This window comes from Pinus tabuliformis, chromosome 6 (genome assembly GCF_031772625.1).
Source record: "Pinus tabuliformis cultivar Carrire ecotype Pingquan chromosome 6, CPIR1, whole genome shotgun sequence".
Classification (NCBI taxonomy): domain Eukaryota; kingdom Viridiplantae; phylum Streptophyta; class Pinopsida; order Pinales; family Pinaceae; genus Pinus; species Pinus tabuliformis.
In genome coordinates this window covers 1,706,266,263-1,706,277,898 of record NC_142292.1, presented here as the reverse complement: position 1 = coordinate 1,706,277,898, position 11,636 = coordinate 1,706,266,263, and the positions used below count along the sequence as shown (strand labels likewise).

The 11,636-nt window shown below is 32.3% G+C and overlaps 1 pseudogene; it reads left to right on the top strand.

The window, feature by feature from the left end:
- Positions 1-210: 210 nt before the first annotated feature.
- Positions 211-2,182, top strand: LOC149265558 (cytochrome P450 94B3 pseudogene; annotated as a pseudogene).
- Positions 2,183-11,636: the final 9,454 nt, after the last annotated feature.

Genomic DNA, 11,636 nt, shown 5'->3' with positions numbered 1-11,636 from the left:
AACTTGTGTGCAGGGTGGCCTCCGAAAAATTTGCCGCACGTGAAATCCGTGCTGCATTTAATTTCAGATTTAAGTTGCTGATAAATCTTGAATGACTTTTAGTTAGCGAATCTCACAGACAGACAGGCTAGGTAAAGCTGGTTAGTTTGATATATTTAGGAACCTCACCATCAAAACCCCGGTCAGGTCCGTCGTAATAAGAGCGGAAGCGGAAGCTTCTTGTTGCGAGCGCAAGAAAGAGTGGCGAAACATCATGGAGGAATCTTTAGTTTTACGTTCACCGCAGATCCAGAGGCCGGATTTCATATTAATGGTCTTCCTCTATGTGTTGGCGGTTTCGGTGCCGTTGGTGTTTTGCGTGGTATTTCTGTACATTAATGGAGGATTTAGATTATGCAGAACGGTGATCAACGGACCCAGACGGTATCCGGTTGTGGGTTCGCTGTTTGCGTTTTGGAGGAATCGAAGCAGGCAATTAGAATGGTACGCCCAGATGCTTTCAGAATCCCCCACGCAGACCATCGTGGTGGAGCGACTCGGATGCGTTCGAACAGTTGTGACGGCGAATCCGGAGAATGTAGAGCACATGCTGAAGACGCGGTTCGACAATTATACCAAGGGCGAGCCTTTCACGGCCATTCTCCACGATCTGTTGGGGAATGGTATCTTCAATTCTGATGGGGACGCCTGGAAATTGCAGCGGAAGGTCGCCAGCTACGAGTTCAATACCCACTCTATCCGCAATTTCGTTCTACATGTCGTGGAGGCTGTCACGGATCGACTCTTGCCAATTCTAGAGGAGGCGAGCGAGCGGGGTAGTTGCTTGGATTTGCAGGATATTCTGCAGCGTTTTGCGTTTGATAATATATGCAAAGTTGCGTTCGGGGTCGATCCGGCTTTTCTGGATGGGAGCCTTCCTGTTTCGGAATTCTCGCAGGCTTTCGATGTGGCGACGGAGCTGAGCGCTCGGAGGTCCACTGAGCCGATCTCGTTGGTGTGGAAGATAAAGAGGATGCTTAACGTTGGCTCAGAAAGGCGCCTCTCACGAGCGGTGGAGGCCGTGCACCACTTCGCCATGGATGTTATTCTGCAACGCAGACAGGAGATCGCCAGCGGCGCTCCCTGCAAACAGGACCTGCTCTCTAGATTCATGGGGCTCGCCAACCTACAAGCCGATCTGCCCGAACGCGACGCCTATCGTTCCGAAGAATTTCTTCGAGACTCCATCATCAGTTTCGTTTTGGCCGGCAGAGACACCACCTCGGCTGCACTAACGTGGTTCTTCTGGCTCCTCACCTCACATCCCCATGTCGAAGAAGCAATACACAAAGAGATAACCCGTCTCATGGCCGTCAAACCCGAAGCCAAACGGGACGGAAATCCCTTGGTATTTTCATACGAGGATCTGCAGAGCATGCATTACCTGCACGCCTCAATCTGCGAATCGATGAGACTTTATCCGCCGGTCCTCTTGGACTCCAGGCACGCCCTCCACAACGACGTCCTGCCCGACGGGACTTTCGTGGGCAAAGGCAATCGGGTGACTTACCATCCGTACGCCATGGGTCGAATGGACGCCATCTGGGGTGCCGACTGTCTGCAATTCAAGCCCGAAAGGTGGGTGAACGAGGATGGCCATTTCGTCCCGCAGAGTCCCTTCAAGTTCGCAGTCTTCCATGGTGGCCCGCGGGTCTGTCTGGGCAAAGACATGGCGTTTATTCAGATGAAGTATGTTGCGGCGACTGTGATTTCCATGTTCAGATTGCAGCCTATTGAGTGTTCGGCTGTGGGAACTCCGAAGCTCATTCACAGCTTGACCGCGCGCATGAAGGGTGGTTTTCCTGTTGTTGTTGGAAAAAAGGAGGCGCCCATTATTCCATCGTAGTAGCGCTTCTCTAACTTGTACTGCTCCTGTCTCCATTTTTACTTCGTTCTGGTTTAGCCATCAAACACATGACGGCCAGATATGTTTCTGTGACACTCTCCTTCGCAGCGTCAAATTCATTGCAGGGTTGACTCACTACAGCCTACAACCAGGCTACTTTTCACAACTTTAATTACTTAACAATCTGGGCTGGCGTAACTTCTGTGATCTAAATCTAATTGGTAAGTATAGCTGTATATTGTAACTAATATACTTATTTTGTAATCATTTTAATTATGGAGTTTACGTTTTCAGCTAGGCGTGGTCTGAAAATTACAATTATATTAATTATGGAATTCAGGTTTTAGTTTAGCCCTTCTGAAAATGATATATGTTTTTGGAGTAATTTTATTTTTTTGGTCCATTAAAATGTGCTGGAGTAATTTTATATTCTGGCCGCTCATGATGGTATATGTGGATTTAGCATTTAAAAATTTTGTACAGTGATTATGAATTTCACAACTTAAATTTGTGATTGAAATAATTATTTTTTTTAAATTTAGGTAAATTGATTAAAAAATCTTTCAAAATTTTATAGCTATTTTGCTTTAAAAAAAATTTGATATTATATTTTTTTAGACCAAATAAATTAGATATTTTTTTTTTTCAAAATCATGAATAAATTTAATGGTTAAAAACATGTGTAAGTTCAACTTTATAAGAATATATTAGATATATTTTGATTAATTTTGATAATCAAATTGTTATATAAATGAAAGTATTTTAGCTTGTAGAAAAAATTCATTTACTAATTTAAAGTATAATTTGATAATAATCATAAAATTAAATTATTATTTAATATTAAAAATTTCAAAATTTAAATATAATTTATTTAAAAAAATTAATAAATTAGTATTATTATTATTAATTAAAAAGTAAAAACACATCATTTTCCTACCATCCCTAAAAAAAAATTTCTAACACTATAGTATCTCCATTACAAAATAATATACTATGATAAAAACACATTTATGTTGTACGATCCATTCCAAAGTAATATATTATGTTAGGACTTGCAATCTTCAAAACATTAAACATGTGTTTAAAACTATCCTTTTGAACTTCTTCTTAAGTTAAGATTCTTAGGTAGACTATTACAATGTATTATGTTATGACATGCAAACTTCACAACATTAAACATATATTAAATCTATCCTTTTGAACTTCTTCTTCAGTTAAGATTTTTAGATAGAATATTACTTCTTAAGTTAAGATTTTTAGATAGAATATTACAAAGTATAAGGTTATAGGATCGTATTCCTGAAGATTAAACATGTATTAAATCTATTCTTTTGAACTTCTTCTTCAGTTAAGATTTTTAGATAAAGTATTACTTCTTAAGTTAAAAAATTTAGATAGAATATTACAATGTGTAAGGTTATAGGATCTTATTCATGAAGATTATATACGAATATCTCCTTCCTGCTCCAAACTTCATTTTAATTTGCAGATTTCTTTGTTAATTCTTAAATAGATTTGGTTTAATATAAATGTGACAAATAAGCGGCCGGGAATCCTTATGTAGTTATGGAAAACCTTTATCACAGACATGGAAGTGACATATCTATCAAATCTTCATGACATGTCTATCAAATCTTTGGTTTAATATAAATGTGACAAATAAACGGCTGGGAATCCTTATGTAGATATGGAAAACCTTATCACAAACATTGAAGTGACACGTGTGTGCAATCTTACGTATGAATGGATGATGGAATTCCTGGTTAAGAGATTTTAAAGGGTATACAGAAATATCTCCCTAACAGTACGGCCTTTGCTTCGGTTGATTTGTTGTTAATGCAAAAGCAAGCTTGGCATTATAAATGATGAAGAGATTAACATAAATGTGATCAATAGAACACTAGGAAGCCTTATCCACCCATGGAAAATCTTATCACAAACATTGAAGTGATGTGTTTCTTAGATGATACCTTGCAAATGGTTGGGTGATGAAATCTTCAATTCAAAATTTGATTCTTAGAGAGTATATAGGAATCTCTCACTAAAACTTGAACCTTCACTTTAGCGTGTTTCTTAGATGATACCTTGCAAATGGTTGGGTGATGAAATCTTCAATTCAAAATTTGATTTGAATTTGATTCTTAGAGAGTATATAGGAATCTCTCACTAAAACTTGAACCTTCACTTTAGCGTGTGAATATGTATTAGTGAACATAGTGTTAAAAATGGTGAAAACACCAATGTGGATTAATGGTACATTGTATATTTTATTTATGTTTTATTGAATTGCTTCTTAAATTAAAGAGCAGGGTAATAAAAAAAATCAAAATTTTCATAAAATCAAAATGTTTATTAATTGTTTTTTCACAATCAATTCAAATTGAAAATTCAATATTAAATCAATCCTTGGAGAATAAACCTATCTCATATTTTTTTTGGGTTTAAATTGAATATATTTTTTTGTTTAAATTGAATAGATTCACTGGTATAAGTGTAGATTCATTAGTATAAGTGTAATGTAAGACATGAGAAACCAATATTGAATTTGCAAATTACTAAAGATGACTCAGATAATGAAAGTAGTTCTATAACTTTTAGCTTAAAGGAATCCAACTTTGACACTTTTACAAATATATGTATTAGACAATGGAGGGTTTTGAGCATTTGAAGTAGAGGGTTTGTTTTGAGGATGATTATTCCTCCACATAGATGTACAATCAAAGTGAGATTTGAATCTTTTTCAATATCATAGCTAGACAACAAATGATGTTAGCAAGTAGTTCACTTACAAATAGAAGCCATTGTTTGTTTATAGGGATTCCTTGCATGATCTTTTTTGTTTGTCATATCCACCACATAATCAAAGGTGTTCACCCTTCTTGATAAGAGACTTGAAGACCATGATTTGAAAGCTTTCTTTGAAATCCTAACATTTTCACTTTAAGATTACCTCTACAATGTTATTGTTGTTAAATTTTGCATCCAACACTTAGTGTGTAGGCATTTCCTCAAAAGTTAACATGCATCTAGCATAGGAAGTGTAACCTACATTTTATCAATAACCTCATCATATCCAACTTAAACAATAAAAACATGTATCATGACTATAATCAATTGACATTCAAAATAGAAAAATATAATATCATTGTATCCACTCCATTCCACACCATTCACGCCATTGCCACATTTACTTAATCCATTTTCTTATAATATTAATCAACAAATAACATAATATCCACACTCAAATAAAATTTTAAAATTAAAAATAACAACAACATAAATAACCACAACCACCACATTTACCTTAACCAATGTCTTCACCCTCTTCAAACTTCTCTTCAAAATACCTCATTCTTTTAAAATCTATTACGTTTATGAAAATATCTCATTATTTTATAACTTATAAATTTTGTATATATTATAATGTCATGTAATATTTCACTTTCGAAGTACAAAAATACTTCTCTTCAAAATACATCATTCTTTTAAGATCTATTACGTTTATGAAAATATCTCATTATTTAAAAACTTATAACTTTTGTATATATTGCATAATACTTATAATGTCATGTAATATTCCATTTCCAAAGTACAAAAATAAATATTCTAATCATTTTGTAGTTTGAGTATAAATAATTTTAAAGAAGGTGATCTTTCTTTGTTCGAAAATAGAATTATCTACATTTTTAATAGTAAGGTCTAGATTTTATAAATTAATTAAAATTATAAATTTAAATTATTGAGTATATGTTAATTTGATGTAAATATTGTTATTTTCCCTATTCGTATTTTTTTATTATTAAATTGCGAGTCTTTAGACAATCACAAAGTCTAAGACCACATTGGTATGTGTTATAAACCTTCTTTTTGATGAGGTGTTGCCATAATCCACTCATGAGTTGTCAGTATGACCTAGATATGGAACAATCCAATTGATGTACTATAAATTCATATCATGAGATCAATACAATAATTTGAGAACAACGTTAAGACTTTTATGTTAGTTTCTTATGGAATCCATATGCTTCCCACCATTGTTGGTGTTAAATGAATCAATAATATAATCAAAATGTGTCTCATATTTATGTCAAACACTAAAGTGAAGGACAAGAGCCTCTACAGTATGAATGCAGGGAAAATTTGAAGGATGGAAATTTATCTTAAAGTTTAGAAACCTCAGCAAATATTGCTAATCTCTAATATGAAAACTATAAAATATTCGGTGGTACCTTTGTAAAAACATTCAAATTTATTATGTTTTTATGTATACTTTCAATATAATTTTGGCAATATTTAAGGTAAAATAATTTTATATTATAAAACTTGGGCGAATTAATTTTAGAAAAATTGGAAATTGACGAATCTTTATTTTGGGAAAACCGTGGAAAATTAGCCCACCTACAAATATTAGCCCCTAAAAATTTCCATGTATGAATGTAAACATGTAATCACTTTTTTCAACCCTATATATAATTTTATGTTGTCATCAACTTAGGAAATAACCAAAGCTTGTGCAAATTATATTTTCGATGTTTTTTTCATGTTGTTCTATTGACAATAGATGTCTTTCCATGTTTGTTCTCATACTATTAATTCAATACTCACATTCATCCTTACCCTTGGAATTGTGAGATTAATTCTCTATTCATGGTTTTTGGATCATCCTTGCCCATGGAGTCTAAATGTTCAACCTGGTAATTTTTGAATGTTATCTATACGGAAAATTGATCCAAGCAATGTCTCAATATGATTGATATATATAGATGGATGCATGTCTCTCTTAAATTTATGCTAGAATTGAGCTTATCAATAACTTCTAAGTGAATTGATGCTTGGATGTGCCAAATATTATGTTAAGCATGAAGTGTTGAATTCGGAAATGCCTCCATTTATTTTGAGTTTTGATTTACAAATTTGTAGAACACTATGTTTTGTATAAAATACCAAGATCCAAATCTAGGATCTCATCTTCCTCTTTGATCTATGCGTCTCTCTAAGAGATATTCCTAGTAATTTAACAACTCATATACTCTCATTTGCTGTAAGGATTAAAAGGTTTTGATCACCCTATTAATGAAAATAAATCAATTTAAATCTAAGAATTTGTTTGTGTTCATTCTTATTATAGCCCAATGCGAATAAAATTGACTCACTCAAATTACTAACTCAAAAGGTTTCCAATGTAACCGTCTTACAATCCTCATGTGATGTTTCAGTTACAATGATCTATACAAAATTTTGTGGTTACCTGGGATGTGCCCGTCATCTTCTAATCTCATATGTATATCTATATATATACTACAAAAACTCTTCACAAAAATTTGGATGAGCTATTTGAGAGAATAAAATCTGCTTTAAATATGTAATTTTGTGTTATTGTGATTGCATCTCAAGCATCCATGAAAGAACAACCCAATAATCTGATTGTGGTGACTTGATTTAAATCAATGAAATCTTAGATGGGTTTAGAGATGAGAAGAACATCTAAACTTTTTCAAGAAAATCTCTAACAAATAATTAATAACCCATGAAAACAAGAAAGATACCAATAGATTTCCAAATCTACACAATCCACAACACTTAAATTACACCCTTGATCTTCAAATCCCTAGATCTACTCAACAAAGCATTATTCTGGTCAATAATAGTGGAACTTGTTTTGTTGTGGAGGCTTTCTTTCTGATGACTCTAGAGGTGTAGAAAGATGGGGCTTTAAAATCAAGGTTATTAGAGGGAAGTGTGCCAACCAATTCAAAAATGAAACATGCAATCATGCTACAGTGGTTGCAATCTAAACAATGGTGGATTCCATCTCTTATGCAAACACACACATAAATTAGAAGTTTGTGGGTTTTGAGCTCCACTTGGTTGTTTGCACACAAAATAGATATTTGTAGACGTAAAATTCATGTAGATATGTAGCAATGATGACAAGATTCATATTTTAGTGCTTGTATCAACTTTAGCTCTTGGAGGATTGAGTCACAAGAGAACAAATCAATGAAGAGACTAAGCTGATATGCATTGAAACCACTGGTGGACGTGCTATTTTTTTGGGAAAGGATATTTTGTTGGAATCTTCAAATTGAAGCTTGAAACCATATTCTCCAGTAACTATGAGGTATAATAATGCATTCTCCACGTCCACAACTATATGTAGCTCTTGTCAATCTCTTTCCCACTTAAAGAAGGTGATCTTAATGTGAATTTTATAGCAAAAGTAAAACATATGATCATGTTGTAGTTGAAAAATCTAGACCTCATGCTTCTATGAGAAAGAGGTCATCTATTCTTTTTATTGCAAATTAATCATCCACATGTGCAATGCAATTCTGTATAGATAAAGTAGACAAATTGAGATAATTGGACTATTATGGTTACATATTTATATGGGTTTTGGGTGGATATTTAGTAAGTAAACTTGATTTCCTCTCTCAATTTATTAGGAAGAAAACAAAACAAAACAATCATTAATGACCATGACAGTGAAGTGGAGCTAAATGAGTTGTGCAATTATTGTTTCACATGTTTGCAAATCGAAAGCCTCTATTTATATTTGTATAAACATTACATTATTTCTATTAGTAAGAAGATACGTTAAAGAGGTTAAATATTTTTTGTAACTAAAACATTGAACAAAATATTTAGTTTCGTGGTTAATTTCACCTTAAATTCACCTGGGATTGAATAAAGGGGTTTAAGGTACTTTTTAATTGTGGGGATATATTTATGCTTGCTTTTTCAAAATAATTATAAGAAGAAATGTTGTAAAGGACCCACCTCAAATTAAATAACGGGTCAAGCGATTCAACAAAGTCAATCATTTTAAAAATCAATTTAGGTTGTATAATTAGTAGTATTTGGCGCCCTAAAGTGAATTAAATTCAGAAGATAATGATATAAGTGAAACAAAGTGAAATCAGGTTAGTGCAAATGAGCATGAAAAGTGAACAAGAGAAAAATCAAAAATAGATAAAGAAGGAAATCATTTGCAAAATGCCTCTCAAGAAATTAAGGATTTGCAAGAGCACAACCATCAATGGCAAAATCAAATTAAAGAATTTGAGTGGAACTTACATAATAAATAAAACATAATTGATCCACATGGTTTATGAAATATAGTTAGCAGATGATGTTCAAAGTCAAATAGATATGGAGGATGAATCAATTGATGCACTTAAAATAAAATTAAGGGAAAAGAAAAAGATCAAGTTGATGACATGTTTGATGCAAGATTTGTAACTAAGGTTTATTAATTTCTTCATATAGAGGATATTTTATAGGAAAAAAATTAGTGCCTAATATTTGTAGATGGTTTAACTTCCCATGCTTTCTCTAAAAAGGGATTCATCAATTTCCATTTTTTCTAAGAATTATTCAGCTAAATTTAATATGGTACAAGTATTTTACCTTAAAAAATGTCAAAATTTTGTAGAGGCTATATGAAATCATTACAAATTTGAAAATTCTTACAAAAATATTGCCAAACATTTTACAGATTTCATATTGTGGATTAGTACGATTTGTTATGGTTTTTAAACTTAAAAAAAAAATTATCCGTAAAATTCTCCTTGAGATTATCATAAAAATGATTAACACAACTTGTGATACATAAGAATTCATCTAAAAGGTTGATGCATGTTGTAATATAGATGAGTCACTAGAGAATATTGATGCAACATATGTCATAGAGGATCTTATCCAAAAGTTTGATGCAACACGATATAAATGAAATCATGCAAAAGGTTGATGCAACTTGTGACACATAAGACATAATATAGGTGGTTGATGCTCATTGTGATACAAAATACTTGATAGATATGTAATCATGCAATGCAATGAATGAAGATGAACCAAAAGAAAAATCACAAAGTGAGAACAATAGAAAAAACAAATGTGAAGATGAAAAACAACAACCATATGATATTTCTAAGATGTTTGCTAAACCCCGAGAAGAGTTATATTTCAAAAAAAACTGGAATGAATTGAGATATGACAAAGAAAACAACTTGCATATTCTAGATTACTCAAAACCAATTCAATTTGTCAACGCAATATTTATTGAAAATGTGCAAAATCATGGTAATAAGTGCCAACATTTTGAAAGAGGTGGTTCTTTGGAGAGTGAGTTTATTGATCTCTACCCTTTTCTTCGCTATGGGAAGATAGATCACCTGTGAGAAAAAGGTTGAAACCGGAAGTAGATTAATATAACAATTCATCTTAGATGCATAAATTCTTGGAGATGGAATCTACAAGTAAGAAAACTACATAAGTCTTACCATCTAGTCAAGAAACAGACCAAGAAAGAGACCAAGACATAGGAAAAAGAAGAATTAAAAAATGAAAAAGGCTATCAAGTAGTTATTTCATATGATTTTGGTCATGACCTACATCTAATTCTATATGCTCTCTAAAGTCAAATATGGTACTCTCCACAACTTCAAGGTCACGAGGGACTTGATGAAGTGAGAATGATTAGTGGTAAACTAGAAACCACCACAAATTTCAAATAAAATTGGTTAGTGTTCATCTAAAACAACCATGTTGTTCAAGAAAAAAATGTTAGTGGTCATCCAAATCACTATGTTTCTCAGGTAAACATGGTTATTGGTAAACCATTAACCACCACTACCAATGGAAGATGGTTATCTGTAAGCCAATAAAAACATCATATAAAGAATCCAAATATCATGTTTGTATCCTGTCAATTATAAACTATTGCAAAACAAGATAATATAAAGTGCAAGATTGGATCCTTTCAACAAACTTCCCACCTTATACCTGATAGGGGGGATATTAGATAGTCGAGTTTCAAGATTCAAAGACTTAACATAGTCAAAAATCAATAAACATTTGGAATTCCAGCACAACAACGAGTCTCAAAATTAATGATAATGAAAAAGAATGGAAATGTTCACGCATGAAAGTTGTTCACTTCTAAAAATTGTTTTTTTTTCAAGCATATCACCTTAGTTCAACAATTTTAGATTGAATATGAAAAAATTTGTTGATACAATTATTTACACTTTTGATTAAATGAGAGAACATTATACAATAAACAAAGACTGAGATCACATTGATATAAGTTGTAAACCTGATTTTTGATAAGTTGTTGTCATGATCCACTAGTGAAATTTAAATCTAAAATGATTCAATTAAATTCAATCAATATATTATATATTCATATCATAGACTAATATAATAAATTGACAACAACATTAAACCTTTTTCACATTTTTACTTGTTATTTTTCTTTGTACTTAATTATTAACACATTTTCTATATCTAAAATGTTGAAGCCATAATAAATAATCCTTATAATAACTTTAAATATCCTTAGTAAATATATTCATAAATTCAAGAAAATAATAATAAAATAACAAATTGTTATATAATTAATATAATTAAAAATATACCAACTTTCAATTAAAATAACTTAAAACGCACTCATGTTTTTAGTGCTCCTCCTGCATTTGGCAAAATATTTTATATTTTTAATAAAGGAGCTGCATGGTGCATGGAATTGTTTTATATTTTTAATAAAGGGAACTGTATGGTGCATGGAGTTGAATAAAACAAGGCCAACTTTATTCATATTTTTAATAAAGGCAACTGCATGGTGCATGGATTTGAATAAAACAAGGCAAACTTGAATAAAGAGAGACAAATTTAGATTGGATTAATTGGGATTGTGCTTTCGGAGCACGCAGCAAAGTACAGAAATTTCGGTTGAGAAATTTCATTCTGA